Here is a 19103-nt window from a genome sequence, read left to right as displayed (position 1 = left end):
TGCTGGTCTGCTGTGTGACCTCAGGCAAGTTACTTAACCTCTCTGTGCCTTTTCTCTCTTCATAAAATGTAAATGATACTAAGAGTACCTACCTCAGAGTATAGGAGCACAGTGAATGCAGCTGTCATTCTGCTGGTGACAGTTGTTTCACCACTATACAGACATCTCCTTTCAATTTGGTAGATTCTTGATGATTATCTGCCGGGCTTTGCTTTCCAAATACACTCTGTTGAATTTTAACTTTTAACAGATGCTCTCCACTGCATTTCATCTGTAAAACAACCCTGCAAGGTGAGGATGACTAACCCTTGTTTTATGGACAAGGAACCTGAAGCTCCTCCCACAAGACTAAGGTCTTTCCACCATGCCACACTATTCAGAAGATTAGACTGGGGCTGGGCGCGGTGGCTCACGCCTGTAATCCCAGCACTTTGGGAGGCTGAGGTGGGTGGATCACCTGAGGTCAGGAGTTTGAGATCAGCCTGGCCAACATGGTGAAACCCCCATCTCTATAATAATAAAAAATTAGCCAGGCATGGTGGTGGGCACCTGTAATCCCAGCTACTCGGGAGGCTGAGGCAGGAGAATCGCTTGAACCTTAGAGGTGGAGTTTGCAGTAAGCCAAGATTGTTCCATTTCACTCCAGCCTGGGTGACAAGAGTGAAACTCTTGTCTCAAAAAAAAAAAAAAAAAAAAAAGAACATTAGACTGGGACTTGGGAGATTACCAAATGCAGGCAGATGGGAAAGCACAGTGAGAAGTCTCCCAGGCTGGAGTGCAGTGGTGCAATCTCGGATTACTGCAGCCTAGACCTCCTGGGCTCAAGCAATCCTCCAGTCTCAGCCTCCTGAGTGGCTGGGCCTACAGGTGCGTGCCACCATGCCTGGCTAATTTTTGTAGAGACAGGATTTCGCCATGTTTCCCAGACTGGTATCAAAATCCTGGGCTGAAGCAGTCCTCCTGCCTTGGCCTCCCAAAGTGCTGGGATTACTCGTGTCAGCCACCACACCTGGACCTTACATGTATATTCTGACTCTCCACCCTTGGCCATTTGTAGTGTCATGCAAATGTGGGCTTAGTGATAAGCCAGAAGTTAATTGAGGAGGCAGAACAAAGGTGGGTTGGACAATCTGGGGCTCTTATGACCTGGGATAGAGAGCCAAAGGGGCTCTGGGAAAGGGAGGAGGATTCTGGGAGTGCACGGAGTCAGCAGAGAGGAGGACTGAGTTTCAACAAGCCCGGAGCTGAAGCTGGAGACTGAAGCCGAGGGTAGCAGATGTGGGCTTTGCCAAGAGGCAGGTCCAGTGGGCAGCTCTGGGGCTGAACTCCAGCCCCCCACCGCTGCCCCTCACCCTGGTGTACTCTTGAGGGTCTGGGTTTGTGGTTTCAGTTTCTTCATCTGCAAAAGGGCTGCTAGTACCACTTAGTAGAGTTAGGGGAGAGGGCACGAGGGAGACAGGAGGCCCTGGGCACAAATCCAGTTGCGCTGGTTGTATTGACATGCATGGACTCGAGAGTTAATCCTGAAACCCTATCCTTCCTTATCTGTGCTTTCAGAATCACGTTCTGGCCTGTGTGGGATCATTGCAAGGCCACAGTGAGATAATTTCTTGGTGAGACCTCTGACCTCCTTATTTAAAACTGCAAACCTCCTTGTCCTCCTCCCTGCCTTCTTTTTCCCCACTGCACTTACCGCCACCTGACGTTCTATTGCTTTTACTTATTTACTTGTTGTCTGCCTGCCACACTGACAGGGATTTGGGCTGTTATGTTCAGCACCTAGAACAGCCCCTGGCGTATAGTGGCTGCTCAGTAAACAGTGGTCCAGCAAATGTTGGTTGAATGACATATAGGGAAAGCCCGAGGGCATAGAGGGTGTTTAGTCAAAGTCAGCTGGATCTTAGCGACATAGGGCAGAGACCTGAGAGAGTCTGGGACAGCTCACTTGGGGTGACGAGGTCTCCCATGAAAGCATTTGGGGTCTGGATTTCAGGGTGGTGCTGGTTTCCTCTCTGGCTACAACCTGCAAGCAGCGAGCCCTATAGGAGAGGAAAGTTTGGCTGGGTGTGGGGCCTCACCCCAGGAGTCCCAGCACTTTGGGAGGCTGAGGCAGGAGGATTGCTGGAGCTTAGGAGTTTGAGACAGTCTGGGCAACATAGTGAGACCTTGCCTCTACTAAAAATAAAATAACCAGCCAAACATGATGCTGCGCACCTGTAGTCCCAGCTACTCGGTCTCTTGCTGAGGCAAGAGGATCATTTGAGCTCAGGAGGTTGAGGCTGCAGTGAGCTATGATCGTGTCACTGCACTTCAGCCTGAGTGACAGAGCAAGACCCTGTCTCAAAAAAAAGTGAAACTGGATGGGTCAAATACTGGGGCTTCTGAAGAAGTCAAGACCTTCAGGCAGACAGGAAGCTCATGACACTTAGCTTTCGTTTTCTTTAGCTTTTTAAATCACTCTGACTGCTCCTGAGTGGAACAAACTATCTCAAAGAAATGATAGGTCCAGTCCACTCCACTCCAATGACTAGGAGAAAAAGCAGTAGCTTTGGGCCCAGGCAGATCTGGGGACATGGCCTGGCCCTGCCCCTGTTTAGCAGAGGGACCCAGGGCAAGTTACTTCACCTTGCTGAGTGTCTATTTTCTCCTCTGAAATGGGTGTAGTGGTATTCCCCCTCCGGGGCCTTTTGTGTAAAACCTACTAGAAAGGTGAATTATAACCGGTCATTACCAGACAGAAGGGCATGGAAGGCAGAGCTTGTACCTGCAGGTCCTGTCACAGGGCTGGCACACAATAGACACATGGAACCTGGTGGTCAAAGGGTTGTTAAACTCAATGGACAACAACCTGTTGTTGAGGATCTGAGTCCTGCAGGGCTGTTAGGCAAGTCCAGCCCCAAAGCTTTCTATAATTCTACAAGTTTATAGATTCCAAGTAGAAAGTGACTTGTAGGAAGTTGGACTCTTACATTACCACATGCTTGAAACTTGTCAGCTTTAGCTTGTTTGCAAGATTTTTCCTCGGGCAGAAACAGTTGGCAGAATATGAATGACCTGATTTGGTTGCTCACAATCTAAGGGGCTGAGAAAAACTGGCTGAGCTGCAGTTCTGAGGTCAGACTCTGTGTTCTAAGTAACAGAAAAGCCAAGACACACAATGGGGAAATTAATTGGCTCATGGAGCCAGGATGTTCAGAGGAAGGCTTCAGGCATGGCTGCATCTAGGAGCCCAAGTGATGCTATCAAAGACTCAAGGTCTCTACCTTTCTCTAGTCCATCTCTGAGAGGTTGCTTCCTCCTCAGGCTACACAAAGTGCCCCTCCTCACCACTTCACACCCTCATAACCCAGTAGGCAGACAGCGTCTTCCAGCTGGAGCCAGTCAGGGTCCACCTGGGGCTGGAGGTGGGACCAGTCCCACCCAAACCAGGCTGAAAGGGGGAGGGTCACTTCCAAGGAAACTTGGTGGTATTGTTAGGAAGGGGAAACAGACTCTGGGTGGCCAAAAATGACAGTAGGTGTCCACTCCACTCACCAGAGGGAGCGCAGTGGAGAGCTGTAGAAACTTCTGCATTGTACCTTTTGATTTGCAAGGTTCCTTCCCTTCTAAGACACCGATACGGGAGGCAGAATGGAGTTTATTATCCCTGCTCTACAGCCAAGGAAACAGCCCTTGAATATTCAGCGAGGACTCTGACTTGTAACCCTGGACTGCCCCCACTGATCTCAGCCTCTCTGTGCAGAATTATAAACCCAGAGGAGCTGACCTGGGAGCCAGAGGCCAACGTGACTGAAGCCCTTCCGTTTGTGGAGCGGGCACTCTGTCTAGATATAAGAGGCCCCCAGGAAGCTGCCATCACGGGAAAGTCCACGGGGAGCTGAGACAGGAGCGTGACATGAGGACCAGTAACAGGGCAGCAGCCAGGCATGGCTTCCTGCAGCTCTCATTGCCAGGACCTCCCCCCTCCCTCCCCCTATACCCCAGCAGAGTGAGCTCATGCAGCCCCACTGAGGCAGGGCTCCATGTGCCTGGGATGGCTGAGGCACGAGCTCTGCCATTGGTGACCGAGGTTGTCCTGGCATGTGACTGAGATGGGGGTGGTACGTACACTGGACGTGGAGCTGGACAGGCCTGGCCTGAATCCCAGCCCTCCCACTCGGTTGCTTTGTGACCCTGAACCTCCCTCCTTCTTCTGAGCCTTGGTTTTTCCTCCTGAGCCGGAGCTGATCATTTGCCCTTCACTGGAATTGGAAGTCTGGGTGAAAAGCCCCAGTGTGTAGTAGGTGCTGCATAGAGTTTCTCCCTCTTCCTCTTTGGGTCCTGTTGGTAGCTATGTGACCTTGGCCAAATTCCTTGACTTTTCTGTACACTGGGAGCAATGAGGGTGTTGGTGTGAGGACCAGATGGATTTTCGTGTAAAGTGCTTAGAGCAATGCCCAGCACACTCGTGATCACTGTTACTTCTGGCTAACTAACACCTATTGTTTAATGCGTACCAGGCCCCAGGGTCTTGCCCTCCTTGTTTATTGTCTCACTGAATTCTTGTTCCTCCAATGACGTAGGCTCTCACCAGGATGGTCCCCATTTGATGGGTGAGGTGATGTGCCCAAGGTCAACGGGGGCCTGCTGAGCTACGTGCCCTTGGGTGGGACCTCACCTCCATAGGCCCCAGTTTCCTGTCTGGGGCTCTCGGCGTCAGCCCTGCCCTGCTATGTCCCAAGGTCGCCACGGAGATCAAATGCAAAAGCCACCGGGAGCCTTCTGCCGCCGGCTGGAGCGTCCTCTGGGAATGCGAGGAACGCTGTTATCTGGAGCCCAGCTGCCCTGAGCACTGTCTCTGGGAACACCCGCGTCCTTCCTCCTCTGACCTGAGCCCTCTGTGCCTGCCACCCAGGGATTTGGCTTGTGCTGGCCGCTGCCCAGCAAGCTACAAGTTCATTGTCCCTTTTCCCACAGCCCAGCGCCTCCTCAGCCTCCTCTTACAGGGCCTGTGCAGGGCCATCCGTACAATGGACACATCCACTGCTAGCGGGAGGGGAGTGGGAAGAGCTGGGATTGGCCTGTCTTGAGAATGAGCTGAAGGAGTGGATTATGGGCGGGGGTGTCCAAGGGGCGCTCACCTGGCCAGGGGCAGAGCCAGGTCTTGAATCTGGGATCCTCCCCTCCCTGCCACTGCGAGCCCTAAGTGATTTCCACTGCAGGGCTGGCTACAAGGTACTGTGCAAAGATCAGAAGAGACTTGGACCCTAGATGTGACTCTGTCTTGCTGTGTGACCTCCAGCAAGTCACCTCACCTCTCCTGTAAAGTTAGGATTGTAGGAAGCCCACCCACTGGGAACCCTGGTGCAGATACAGTGAAATAACATTTGGGAACAGAGTGTAGTGAGTATGAATCAAATAGCAGCTGCATGCAATCCCTTCATCTGCAAAAGTATAATGTGTACGTGTAATGTACATATTGCAGAGCGGGCAAATGCTGGTTTGTTTCCAGTCTTGCCTCCTGTTTCAGGAGTTTATGCTTAGTCCTGGGAGATAGAAACATCCCCAAGTAAGGTTGAATTCTGGCTCGCTCACTTATTGGCTGTGTGACCTTGGGCATGCTCCTTAACCTCTCTGTGCTTCTGTTTTGTCATCTGTAAAATGGCGATAATAATAGTGCTTACCTTGAAGGTCGTTGTGAGTTAATATAGGTTCTAAACAATGCCTGGCACATAGTAAGGTCTATGAAAAGTTTTGTTATTATTACTCTTATGAATACAATGACAAAATATGTAAAATAGGATTTTTCTAAAATAGTCTCAGTTTGAAATATTTTCATCAGTGGCCGCAAATCACCATGTATGGAAGTCCAAGACATTGGCATCCACGCTGCGCCTTGAACACTGCCTTGCCTTTCTAGTAATTGGCCCCCAAAATCCTCAGCTAGTAAATGAGGAGACTTATCCCTGCCCCTGATGTGCTGTGTGATACTGGGGAGGTTGTGTACCCTCTCTGTGCCTTCCTTTTCTTTTCTTTGAGATGGAGTCTCGCTCTGTCGCCCAGGCTGGAGCGCAGTGGCCGGATCTCAGCTCACTGCAAGCTCCGCCTCCTGGGTTCACGCCATTCTCCTGCCTCAGCCTCCCAAGTAGCTGGGACTACAGGTGCCCGCCACCACACCTGGCTGATTTTTTTTGTATATTTTTAGTAGAGACGGGGTTTCACTGTGTTAGGTAGGATGGTCTCAATCTCCTGACCTTGTGATCCGCCTTCCAAAGTGCTGGGATTACAGGAGTGAGCCACCGCGCCTGGCCTGTGCCTTCCTTTTCTTGTTTGTGAGAGCAAGGATGGGACGGCCATGTCTCCTAGTACCAGGGAGGCTCCCCCTGCAGAGTGCTGAGGGAAGTGCTGGAGGAAGTGGTTGGCGAACACCTCAGATGCACAGAGCATGCGCCACCCTCCCCCACCGCTTTCTGTACTTGGCATCTAGGCTTGGCGCGGAGCGAGGTGGCCTGGGGCAGAACATGTCCTTTCCGTAGCATGGCGGAAGGCTGTGTACCTGCAAAGCAGCCATGCCCCACCCCCCACCCCTGCCTGGGCACTGCAGGCCCCAGGCATGGTGTCTGTGGGCCCCGCTATCCCCTCCCCTGTGATCTCCCTCCCGTGCCTGCCTGCTGCTGTCTCCTGCCACCAGTCCTCTGGCTTCAGTCCTTTGCCCACAGAGTTGGTTTGGGGCATCATGACTGTCCTGGAGCCTCAGGGACCCCCCGGGAAGCTTTGGCTCCAGAACCCAGACCCTCGGGGTTTCTGATTCCGGCTCTGCTCTGTGGCCTTGAGTAAGTGACAGAAGGTCAGAGCCTCATCCTCCTCGCCTGTAAAATGGGGCTGGCGATGGGGCACGTAGTGAGATGAGGCAGGCAGAGGGCCTGCTCTCGACCAGGCCGTGCTTGGGGAGCAGAGCCCTTTGTGGTGGCAGCCATCCAGGAGAACAGGTCTCTGGGAAATCCCAGAGCACATGGCGGCTTGACCGAGTGGGCAGGGAAGGGTCCATCCGTTCGCAGTTCCAGCCCCTCATCTGCCCCACTTGCCTATCTCTGCCCCGCAGTCCATCCACCCCATTTGCTCCCCCTCCCCATAACCATAGCTCCTGACTGATATTCACTCAGCACCTACCACATCCCAGCCTCCGTTTTACGCCCTTGTGTGTATGAAGGCATCCTTACAACAATGCAGTGGCTTCTATTAGATGTGGAGGGGTGAGGTCACCTGCCCTGAGCTGCCCAACTGGTGAGGGGCAGAGGCAGGATCGGAACCCAGGCAGCCTGGCTCCAGCATCCATCTTCACTGTTGCTGAGCTGTCTCTTCAGCCACCCACCCTCTGACCCCATCATCCTTCCACCTAGTGACGTTCCCTGGCCACCTGTGCTGGCCTCTGCCAGCCACAGGGCTGCTGCCATCAGCAGAGCAGGATTCCAGCTCCCTAGGAGCTCATCATGGCAAGAGGGTGACAACCCACGATGCTCTAAGGCTCTGATCAATGCCACCAAGGGCTTCACGGCACTGGGCTCTGGGAGCTTGGGGAGGAGCCGAAACTGCTGTCTGGGCTGGAGTGGGGTAGGGAGAGGGCAGGGGGAGGGATTCATTGGTTGGACAGCATGGAACATTCTAGGCTGGGAAGCACGGTGTGCAGAGGTGTTGAGGCTGGGAGCGCTCAGCGGACAGCTGGTTTCTCATCAGAGCTGTAAAGATGCAGTGGCTTGGCATCAGGCCTCTGGGGCGCTTCCGCGTCTGTTTCCTGCCAGGATGGGGTGCTGTCAGCGGCTAGAAGTCTGAGCCTTGCTATATCCCCAGCACTGGCCCACTGCCCTCTAGGGAAGTCCTTCCTTGGATCTGACCTGCAGCCCACTCTGAAACCACCACACATTCCTGCCCAAGCACTTCATCCAGCTCTTCATGACAGCCATAAATAACTTTCTCCAGTAATAAATACAGTCCTAGCCAGCAAGGCTTGCCAGAGATGCTGGGCTTGGTGGAGAGAGGAATTCCATGTCCCGTCCCTATGACTCTGCAGCTGAAATGTTACTGGGTTGGTCTTCAGCAGGGCTCCCTCCCTAGGCAGCTATGCAGGTGCCCCCCAGCCCCTGCCTCATTCCCCATGCCCACCAGGGACACAAGGGCGACTCAGCACTCCTCTCTAGCCACAGCTCCTTGGAAGAGCCCAGAAGGCCCAGCTGACAGGCTAGGGGATGCTGGCTCCAGGCTGACTCAGTTCCCTGTGAGTGTCTCTGGTGGGGAGCAGCTGGGAGATGCAGGGTCTGCTTGTAGTGGTTCCTCTCACCGGGCAAGGCTTTCCTCCTCTTTGGGCCTCAGTCTTCCCATTTGGACAATGGGATGATCTCTAAGACAAAGTTTCCCAAATGAATCTGCTCAGAAAATGACTTGTTAAAAATATAGCTTCCAGCCAGGCACAGTGGGTCACGCCTGTAATCCCAGCACTTTGGGAGGCCGAGGTGGGCAGATCACGTGAGGCCAGGAGTTCAAGATCAGCCTGGTCAACATGGTGAAACCCTGTCTCTACTAAAAACAAAAATTAGCCAGGGATGGTGGTGGGCACCTGCAATCCCAGCTACTAGGGAGGCTAAGGCATGAGAATTGCTTGAACTTGGGAGGCGGAGGTTGCAGTGAGCTGAGATCGCGCCACTGCACTCCGGCTTGGGTGACAGAGCAAGATTCCATCCTCCCCACCTCCCCCCCAAAAAAATACAGCTTCCAGCTGGGCACAGTGGCTTATGCCTGTAATCCAAGCATTTTGGGAGGCTGAGGCAGGAAGATCACTTGAACCCAGGAGTTCAAGACTAGCCTGGGCAACATAGTGAGACCCCACCTCTATTTTAAAAATGTAGGTATTAACCAAATGTGGTAATGTATGCCTGTAGTTCCAGCTACTTGGGAGGCCGAGGTGGGAGGATCGCTTGAGGCTGTAGTGAACTGTGATGGTGCTACTGCACTGCAACCTGGGCAACAGGGTAAGACCCTGTCTCAAAACAAAAAATAAAAAATAGCTTCCCAGGCCCTGACCGGGGAGATTCTGACTTAGTAGGTCTGGGGTAGGAGAAGTAGGAATTTATTTAGGGGGTTGCTGTCTCTCTCATCTCTCTTTTTAAACTTGAATATAGTCACATCCCTCCACTAAGCCCTTTTTTCCCCAACACTTCCTTTATTGAAATCTCATCAGCTCCTCCCCAAAAACCTCGCGATATAGACAGAGTAGGGACAATTAGCCCCTCGATAACTTTTCACAAAAGTACAGACGTTTAACTACCTCTCAGGTCATGATAAAAAGCATTTCTGGCTGGGCAGAAATACTGTAGTCCCAGCTACTCGGGAGCCTGAGGCATGAGAAGCGCTCGAACCTGGGAGGTGGAGGTTGTTGTGAGCCGAGATCGCGCCATTGCACTGCAGCCTTGGCGTCGAGCGAAACTCCATCTGAAAAAAAAAAAAAAGAACATTTCCATTGCCCCAGGAAGTTCCTTCATGCACTGCCTAGTCAATCCTCCTCCCAAGATAACCACTTGGGAATAAGGCTTTTTCCATAAGCACCTCAAGTGATTTTTGTAGTCCGGGGCATTTGGGAAATCACAAAAGACCTTCCCAGCCCAGACAGTCTGGGACAGTCTGGGGCTGCGTGCTCTAGACTGGGGGCTCCCTAAGGGCAAATACCTGACCCTGTGAGTCCTGCCAGGTACAAGCTGGGGCATAGCAGGTGATGCTCCCTGGGGGCACATCAGTTTATTAGGCTGCATGGTGGAGCCTTGGAGGGTGTCCTTGGAGCAGGCCTGGGGGCTGGATGGGGAAGGCCCCCCGGCTGAGCTGATGTGGAGAGAGCTTGGCACAGAGATGTCCCTGGGTAGGTCCCATATGGAGGCCTGTGTAGGGCCTGGCCCAGTGCGTGCCATCGATGTGACCCTGGGCCATCTTCACCACGGTCAACTGGTCCTCCATTTTCTCACCTGTAGAGGGGGACAGCTCTGTCTCACTCTCAGGGTTGTTAATGAGGACACAGCAGGTCAGGTGTGCCACAGTCAGCACCTGGTGCACCGTAGCTCTTGAATGGGAAACCAATGTTAGACGCCGAAGGAAACAGCTTCGGAGGCGCAGGGACTGACCCGGCCTCACACACCTGGGAAGGGTGGAGCCTGGGCTTGGATCAGATTTGCTGGCTGTGTGAAGGTTGACCCAGTGACTTCACTGCTAGGCCTTGGTTTCAAAATGTGGTGACTGAGAGTGGTGCTAAGGCCCTAAGTTTGGGTCACGCTCTCACCGAAGTGAGAACCTGACCAAAAAGGGGGAATTTTAAAACAAAATTATGAGCTGGCTGTGGTGGCTCACACCTGTAATCCTAGCACTTTGGGAGGCCGAGGCAGGTGGATTGCCTGAGCTCAGGAGTTCAAGAACAGCCTGGGCAACATGGTGAAACCCTATCTCTACTAAAAAATACAGAAAATCATCTGGGCATGATGGCATGCGCCTATGGTCCCAGCTACTCAGGAGGCTGAGGCACGAGAATTGCTTGAACCTGGAAGGCGGAGGTTGCAGTGAGCCAAAATCATGCCACTGCATGCCAGCCCAAGCAACAAAGCGAAACTGTCTCAAAACAAAAGCAAAATTATGAGAGGCTATTGTTTGGACTAAACGCATACTCTAGGCCCCAACAGACCAGACGAAACCTAAATAGAGTCACTTGTGCTAAATGTGATATCATCAAACTAAAACTTTAAAAAGAACACATAAATGCTAAAACCAGGTTTGGTTTTGTTTTGTCTTCTTGTAAACAGGACGTTCCAACATTAAAAAAAAAATACCTTCTAACACTTAAAAAAAACCCTAAAGTCTTTATTCCCACCTTACAAAACCCACTGTCCTGCTGTTTCCCAGTGGGTTTCAAGACCAAATTAGTACATTTACAATGGTGATAGTGACATCAGTGACTCAAGTTTTGGTCAATGTCTCAAAAAAAATTTTTTTTTTTTTTTCCTTTGAGATGGAGTCTCACTCTGTCACCCGGGCTAGAGTGCAGTGGCTGGATCTCGGCTCACTGCAAGCTCCGTCTCCCGGGTTTACGCCATTCTCCTGCCTCAGCCTCCCGAGTAGCTGGGACTACAGGCGCCCGCCATCTCGCCCAGCTAGTTTTTTGTATTTTTTAGTAGAGACCGGGTTTCACTGTGTTAGCCAGGATGGTCTCTATCTCCTGACCTCGTGATTCGCCCGTCTCGGCCTCCCAAAGTGCTGGGATTGCAGGCTTGAGCCACCGCGCCCGGTCTACAAAATTTAAAAAATAACTAAAAGAAGGGAATTGTTAAATCAAGTCTAGCCTAATGCTGCTTTCTTACATATTTTAAGTTCAGCCTAACGGTTTCTCTGTACATTGTAAACTATAAGTAATAGAGGTATAAACAGACCATAGCCTACACTTGTGCCAATCACCAAATTTTTTTTTTTTTTTTGACAGTCTCACTCTGTCACCCAGGCTGGAGTGCAGTGTTGTAATCTCAGCTCACTGCAACCTCCACCACCCGGGTTCAAGTGATTCTCCTGCCTCTGCCACCCAGGTAGCTAGGATTACAGGCGCCTGCCACCACGCCCAGCTAATTTTTATATTTTTAGTAGAGACAGGGTTTCACCATATTGGCCAGGCTGGTCTTGAACTCCTGACCTCAGGTGATCCACCCTCCTCAGCCTCCCAAAGTGCTGGGATTACAGGAGTGAGCCACCATGCCCAGCCACCAATTACCAAGTTTTAGTCAATCAAATGTAGCCATCCGTTCAAACCGTGTTCAAAGAAGACAAGTGCTAAGCTGTAACCAATCTGACTGCACCTCACTTCTGTCTTCTGTACCTCACTTTACTTTTTTGTCCATAAATCTACCAAGTGGCTGCGCTGGTGCCTACTCTGGCTCAGGAGGCTGCCTAATTTGCAGATTGTTCATTGTTCAATTAAACTCTTCTTTTTTTTTTTTTTTTTTTTTTAAGACGGAGTCTCGCTCTGTCGCCCAGGCTGGAGCGCAGTGGCCAGATCTCAGCTCACTGCAAGCTCCGCCTCCCGGGTTTATGCCATTCTCCTGCCTCAGCCTCCGAGTAGCTGGGACTACAGGTGCCCGCCACCTCGCCCGGCTAGTTTTCTTGTATTTTTTAGTAGAGACCAGGTTTCACCAGGTTAGCCAGGATGGTCTCGATCTCCTGACTTTGTGATCCGCCCGTCTCGGCCTCCCAAAGTGCTGGGATTATAGCTTGAGCCACCATGCACGGCCAACTCTTTTTTTTTTAATTTAATTTAATTTTATTTTATATTTTTTTATTTTTATTTTTATTTTTTTATTTTATTTTATTTTATTTTATTATTTTTTTTTCTTTTGAGACGGAGTCTCGCTCTGTCGCCCAGGCTGGAGTGCAGTGGCCGGATCTCAGCTCACTGCAAGCTCCGCCTCCCGGGTTCGGGCCATTCTCCTGTCTCAGCCTCCTGAGTAGCTGGGACTACAGGCGCCCGCCACCTCGCCCGGCTAGTTTTTTGTATTTTTTAGTAGAGACGGGGTTTCACCGTGTTAGCCAGGATGGTCTCGATCTCCTGACCTAGTGATCCGCCCGTCTCGGCCTCCCAAAGTGCTGGGATTACAGGCTTGAGCCACCGCGCCCGGCCTTTATTTTTATTTTTAATTTGATTGAGACAGAGTCTCGTTCTGTTGCCAGACTGGAGTGCGGTGGCACGATCTCAGCTCACTGCAACCTCCGACTCTCTAGTTCAAGCGATTCTCCTGCCTCAGCCTCCCGAGTAGCTGGGATTATAGGCACACATCACCATGCCCAGCTAATTTTTGTATTTTCAGTAGACACGGGGTTTCACCATGTTGGCCAGGATGGTCTCAATCTCCTGACCTCGTGATCCACACACCTCGGCCTCCCAAAGTGCTGGGATTGCAGGCAACTCTGTTAAATTTAAATCAGCTGAAGTTTTTCTTTTATCAATAGGGCTAATAATCCCCACCCTGCCAGTATCACTAGGATGTTGTGAGGATCTGATGCAATTTGAGTTACGGGAATGTTGAGAAAGAAAAGGGCGTAATGGAGTAACGAGATTCGTTTTCCTGTTACAGTGAGGTCAGTGGCCTTTCTGGGGTCAAGAAGAGGGGACTTTCCTTGGCACCAAGAGGGTAAAAGTGTCTCCCCCTGACCTTGGGTATTTTGTGCCATGTGATCTGAGGTGTACCAGAAGGCAGGAAGCATGATTGGAAAAGGCCTGGTCTAATGGTGCACAGCGGTGCCTGTGTCACGTGGCTTGACCTCTCTGGGCCGTTTCTGACTCTGTGAGATGGGAATCATAACCACTCCCCTGACTTCATGGGATGTTTTGGGAGAGACTGGATCTGGGTTGGGGGGACAATTTTGGAAGCAGAAAAGACCCCTCCGTGCTGGCAACAGCTCGTCCACCTCCGGCCTGTGTGTGCTGCCTCCTGGGTGACTGCTGGCTTTAGGCCAGCGCCTGGCAGGGCTTGACTAAAGCCTCCCTAGGCTGCTGCTATCTCAGTTCTGAGCTACAGGCCGTGGAGACCAGCAGATTTGGGCTTAAATCCCGGCTCCACCATTGCACCTCTGAGCCTCTGTTTCTCTGCAAATGGGGATACTAGTCTCTAGCCCAGATGGGGCCTGGTACACAGTAGGTGCTCAATAAGAGCAGTTTGTCTTCTTCTGAACATGGGTGCATCCCTCTGGCTGGGGTAAGCACCAACGCAGATTTCTGGGTTCATAGATGGGCTGGAGCAGCTGCTGCTGTTAAGGGAAAACCTCTGCTACTAGCCAAGGGGTTCCCTTCCTTCTGTGTTTTTACCCCACAGGGCACCTGGCACAATGTCTAGCACATAGTAGGTGCTTTGTCTACACTGGCTGGGCAGTTACCTCCAAGCTGTCAGAAACTGTCCTGTTCCCGACTGTTTCCCTAGAACCTAGCACAGAGCTACCCAGCAGGAGCTCCGTAGGTATTTGCGAGTGAGGAATGAATGAACAAAGTTGAATGAACAAGCATCGGGTCCTCCCCTGGGGCTCAAATGGGAGAGGGGAGCTTCGTAGCCTGCTCCCCCTCCCACCCCAGCACTCCATTTCATCCCGCCTGACTAATCCACAAAGATTAACTTAGGGATAAAGCAGGTCACGGCCACTGACCCAGGGCTTTGGAGCTAGTGTGACCGACTGTGCGCGGGGCGTAGTGGCCGCTCCCAGGGGCCCTCTTTGCCTCAAGATGGCCCTCCTGTCCCCCATCCTGGATGTGGTCCTCACGGTGGCCCTCAGCCTCCTCCTTCTGGGGCTGGTCTTGGGCCTCCTTTGTTTCTTCACTTGCCGCCTGGCCAGGCCGCTCAGGTAGGGGAACTCACCTGGCCTGACTCCCCCCGCTGCCAAATACCCTGCCCTAAGCTCGTTTGGCTTCCCTTATTCTTGTGGGATGGAGCCAGCGGGGCACTCGTCTCTCTTACTCTTCATGATAGGGAAACTGAGGCCTGGAGAGGTTGAGCCCTGGAGTCAGCCTGGGCTTGAATGGAGTGTGGTCGAAGACTAGCCAGACCCTCTGCTCGGTTTCCTAAACTACAAAACGGGGGCTGTTCATCCTTATTGTGAGATCAGGGATGTAAACAGCATGGGGCTGAGTGCGACATGAGGGCCGAAGAAATGGTAGTGACACGTTTGTCCCGTTCTTCTATCATTTGCCCCAGATCTTCTGAGATGCAGCCCAGGGCTGGCTTTTTGCCCCGCTCCAGGATGCTCCCGGGCCCTCTGCCCAGATTGCTGAATCAGTCCTCAGAGCCAAGGCCGGCCTGGCCCCTCAGCCCCCTCCACTGCACTGCCAAGTAGCTGCTCTTCTGGAGCCACAGCCTAGCTGGGGCTTCTATAATCAGGCTACAGAGGAGCCGGGAGCCTGGCAGAGAAGGGAGGGAGGGGGTGGCGATGGGGCTGACACACACCCGGAGGCCCCATTTTAAGCTGGCAGGACATTGGCAGAGGGTGGTGGGCAGCCGGGGCCCCTGCAGCCCCAAACTGGGCCCCTCCACTTCCAGGGCTGCCAGAGAGCAGCCAGGAGCCTCTGCGAGGGGGAGGGGTCTGAGGGGTGGGGCCAGCAGGGAGGCTCTGGGTTCTGAAGGCTTTCCCAGGTCCCTACCCCCTCCTTGTCCTGAGCAGAGGCTATGGGAGAAGGCACCTGCCTCCAGGCCAAGCCTATCTCAGTGTGTATCCCTGGGGCCAAAATTCAGAGCATCCCAGCCTGAACTGGTGGCACTTATGAAACTGCTGCCATGTGCAAGCGCTCGGGATGCAGAGATGGGTAAGATGATGGTCTTTATGCTCATAGAGCTTCAGGCTAGCAGGGAGGAGAGACAAACCAATAACTGAAAGAATAATCGTGTGGGGCTGGATGAGCCTTTCAGAGTTCCCGGGTCACTCTACACTTTTATTTTTCTTTATTCACTCACCTGTTTTGGACCCTAGGTGCAGAGAGAGTGGAATGCATTATCTCTCTTAGCATATGACATACCCAAATGAGCTCTCAGTTCTTGTTTCATTTATTCGTTTTTTCCTTTGTCCCCGCTCCCTGCTTCCTCACTGCCATTCCCACAGCTCCCCGAAGTCCCTATGCTAATGTACGTAATATGGCCTTGGATTTTTAAGTGTCCTTGTACGTTACACAGTGTTCTGTCCGTGGGAGTGGTTTGTACTTACATATACTGCGTTTGATTCTTTACATTCATCACTCGGTCCTCTGCCTTTAGACTCCACCATGCTGCTGTTTTGACGTCTAGTTTTAATACCACGGCCGCACAGACATGGCCTCCACCACTCGTTACTAATTTATTTTGCCAGTTGTGGACAACGAGGCTGCCCCAGCTCCTCACCATCATAAGCCAGTGTTAAAAGGAGTTTGCCAAAGCTTTCTCCAGTGAGTAGGATGGTTTCTGCAGGTTTTTGGCATAAAGCCTTTATCAGATTAAAGAAATTCTTTTCAATACCCCTCTCCCTTGATGAGCGCATCAAATTTCATCAGGGTGTTAACCGCCACCTCTGTGCCTGTGATTCCCAAATTTTTACCTCTAACCCAGACTTCTTTCTCAAATGCCAGACTCAAATATTCAGCTGCCTCTTTAGTGTCTCCACTTCCAAAAGACATCTCCAACTCAACATGTCCAAAAACAAGTTCCTGATTGTCACCACAAAATCTACTCCACCTCACACCTCAGAAGACCACCCCAAATGCTGAAAGGCTGAATGCTTTTTTCTTTTTCTTTTTCTTTTCTTTTTTTTTTTTTTTGAGATGGAGTCTTGCTCTGTCACCCAGGCTGGATTGCAGTGGTGTGATCTCGATCTCAGCTCACTGCAAACTCCACCTCCCGGGTTCAAGCGATTCTCCTGCCTCAGCCTCTCAAGTAACTGGGATAACAGGTGCACACCACCATGCCCGGCTAATTTTTGTATTTTTAGTAGAGAGAGTTTCACCATGTTGGCCAGACTGGTCTCAAACGCCTGACCTTAAGTGATCCACCCGCCTCAGCCTCTCAAAGTGCTGGGAGTACAGATGTGAGCCATCGCGCTTGACTCAGTAGTATTTTTATGTACTAGTAATGAACAATTTCAGAAACATTGCCATTTACAATAGTTCCCCAAAAAGCAAAATTCATAGGTATAAATCTGGATTCAGAGTCCAGAGTGCTAACCATTACATGATGGAACCTATAGGTATAAACCTAACAAAACATATCCAAGATCTACAGGCTGAAGACTACAGAGTGCTGATAGAACTGAAGAACTCTGACTGAAGGAGTGGGCGACTCCACGTGCTAGAGACGTAAACCCTCCCACATTGGTCTGTGGATTTAATACCATACCTATCAAAAACACAGTGGTGGAGGACAGATCAGGGATCGCCAGGTTTAGGGATGGGCGGATTGTGTAACTATAAAGAACGCAAGGGAGATTTTTGGGGGTGGCAGAGCTGTTCTGGGTCCTGATGGTGATGGTGGTGGTTACATGAATCTATCCATGTGTCAAACATCAGAACCCTCATTTTACACTTGGGAGCAACAGAAATCCCTCCCTCTGGAGGAGGTGACTGATGGTAACCTGATCGCTAATTCCAGAATCAGGAACCCTGTGGTCAGGTTTCTGCTCTGCAACTTCCTGTCGGTAACCTTGGGCAAGTCACTTGTCCTTCCAGAGCCTTGGTTTTCTCATCTGTAAAAGGAGATGATAGGTCCTTTTCTGTCCACTGCATAGTTTATTAGTGAAACATCATGGTGACATTCTTTATAAACTATGGAGTGCAGTACATAGGCTTGCTTTCATTTTGTCGGTGTCCTTTATAGATTGTTCATATAAGCTCCCAAAGAGTAGTATTTATTTTATTGAAATAAAACACACGTAGAGAAAAATGTGTGCATTATACATTGACAGCTGAACCCACCGTGTAACCAGCACCCACCCACCCAGATCAATCATAAACAGAACCGCACCAGCACCCCAGCAGCCCCTTCCCGTTTCCATACCCTCCACGTGGAGCCTCCATTCCGTTTCCCAACACCCTGGGTTAGTTTTTATACTTTCTATCATCGGAATCACACTGTAAGTGCTCTTGGTTTTAGCTTCCTTTGCTCAAACTTAACCTTGTGGGATTCATTCATGTTGTGAGGAGCTGGGGGTCATCCATTCTCCTTGCTGTCGTGGTGGTTTCTGTGTTGTGAACACACACAATGTATCATCCAGCCTGCCGTAGATGGAGGCCGTTTTGAAGCCATTATGAACAGGGCTGATGTGCACATTCTGCTGGAGAGAAACGGGTCCCAGGGCGCAGGTCGGATAATCAGCTTTGGTAGTCCTGCCGGTTTTCCCATGCGCTGTGCCGGTCTACACTCCAACGGCGGGCGGACCTTCCGGTATTTACGGACCTTCACGAACTCTTGGACTTTCCTGCACACACAGAGGAGAGAATTTTGGATGGCTCTTCCCTCCCCCCCACCTCCTTCCTTAGGGCATTGACATTCAACTGATGTAAATATTTACTGTGCCAGGCACTAGGAGTGCAGAGACAAACAAGACAAAGTCCTCACTCTTAGAAGCTCCCGGTGAGGCGGCTGAGATGGCCCAGGAAAGAATTAAATTACCGTGGAAAAGGGAGGTATTACCTTCGAAACGCGATGTTTGAGGTGGCATGAAGCTCAGTGGTGTTATATTGGAATGAGTGACCATCCTGGAGGCTTCCTGAAGGAGGTGACTTCGTTTTTAAGTGATTTTAAATAATAGTTTAATGTTTTAGTATTTTGTATTCAGTTAATAACAGTTTTCTGATTTTAGGATTTGCTATAGAAATGTTGGGAAACCATAAAGTAGAACAAAAAAAAATGCAGAAATCATCTGAAATTCCAAATTCTACCACTCCCTCACAGTTAAGTGCTGTTAGATGTTAGGTGTGGGGTATTTCCTTTTAATTTCCACTCTGCACCGCCACCCCCAGCCCCTACCCCAGAGCCCTCACCTCTGGCACTGGAGCGCAGCTTGCATGTTTTTAAGGCTGAATCAAGAGCCCTTCTTCTGGTGGTAGTGGTTTCTTTTTCTCTCTTTCTCTCTTTCTCTCTCCTCCTCTCCTGCTCTCCTTCCTTCCTTCCTTCCTTCCTTCCTTCCTTCCTTCCTTCCTTCCTTCCTTCCTTCCTTCCTTCCTTCCTTTTCTCTCTCTCTCTCTTTTCTTTTACTGTATTTTTAAATTAAAAAGAAAATCTTGAACGGGCATGGCATCTCACGCCTGTAATCCCAGCACTTTGGGAGGCTGAGGCAGACAGATCACCTGAGGTTGGGAGTTCGAGACCAGCCTGACCAACATGGAGAAAACCCCATCTCTACTAAAAATACAAAATTGGGGCCGGGCGCGGTGGCTCACGCCTGTAATCCCAGCACTTTGGGAGGCCGAGACGGGCGGATCACGAGGTCAGGAGATCGAGACCATCCTGGCTAACACGGTGAAACCCCGTCTCTACTAAAAAATACAAAAAACTAGCCGGGCGAGGTGGCGGGCGCCTATAGTCCCAGCTACTCGGGAGGCTGAGGCA

At 51.1% G+C, this 19103-nt stretch overlaps 1 protein-coding gene across 6 annotated transcripts in view; it reads left to right on the top strand.

Annotated features, from left to right (window-relative positions):
- Positions 1–19103, top strand: part of ALPL (alkaline phosphatase, biomineralization associated) — a 71315-nt gene that overhangs the window by 25109 nt on the left and 27103 nt on the right. For 4 of the 6 annotated variants that reach the window (XR_012424911.1, XM_065528359.2, XM_065528363.2 and 1 more), the window contains exon 1: positions 18106–18270. The exons of the other annotated variants lie outside the window; for them this stretch is intronic. The gene's annotated coding sequence lies outside the window, so the exon portion shown is untranslated. Of the gene's footprint in view, positions 1–18105; positions 18271–19103 lie in introns of those variants that run through there. 6 annotated transcript variants of the gene reach the window in all.

This window comes from Macaca fascicularis, chromosome 1 (assembly GCF_037993035.2).
Source record: "Macaca fascicularis isolate 582-1 chromosome 1, T2T-MFA8v1.1".
Taxonomy (NCBI): Eukaryota; Metazoa; Chordata; class Mammalia; order Primates; family Cercopithecidae; genus Macaca; species Macaca fascicularis.
This window is presented reverse-complemented; position numbering and strand designations above follow the sequence as displayed.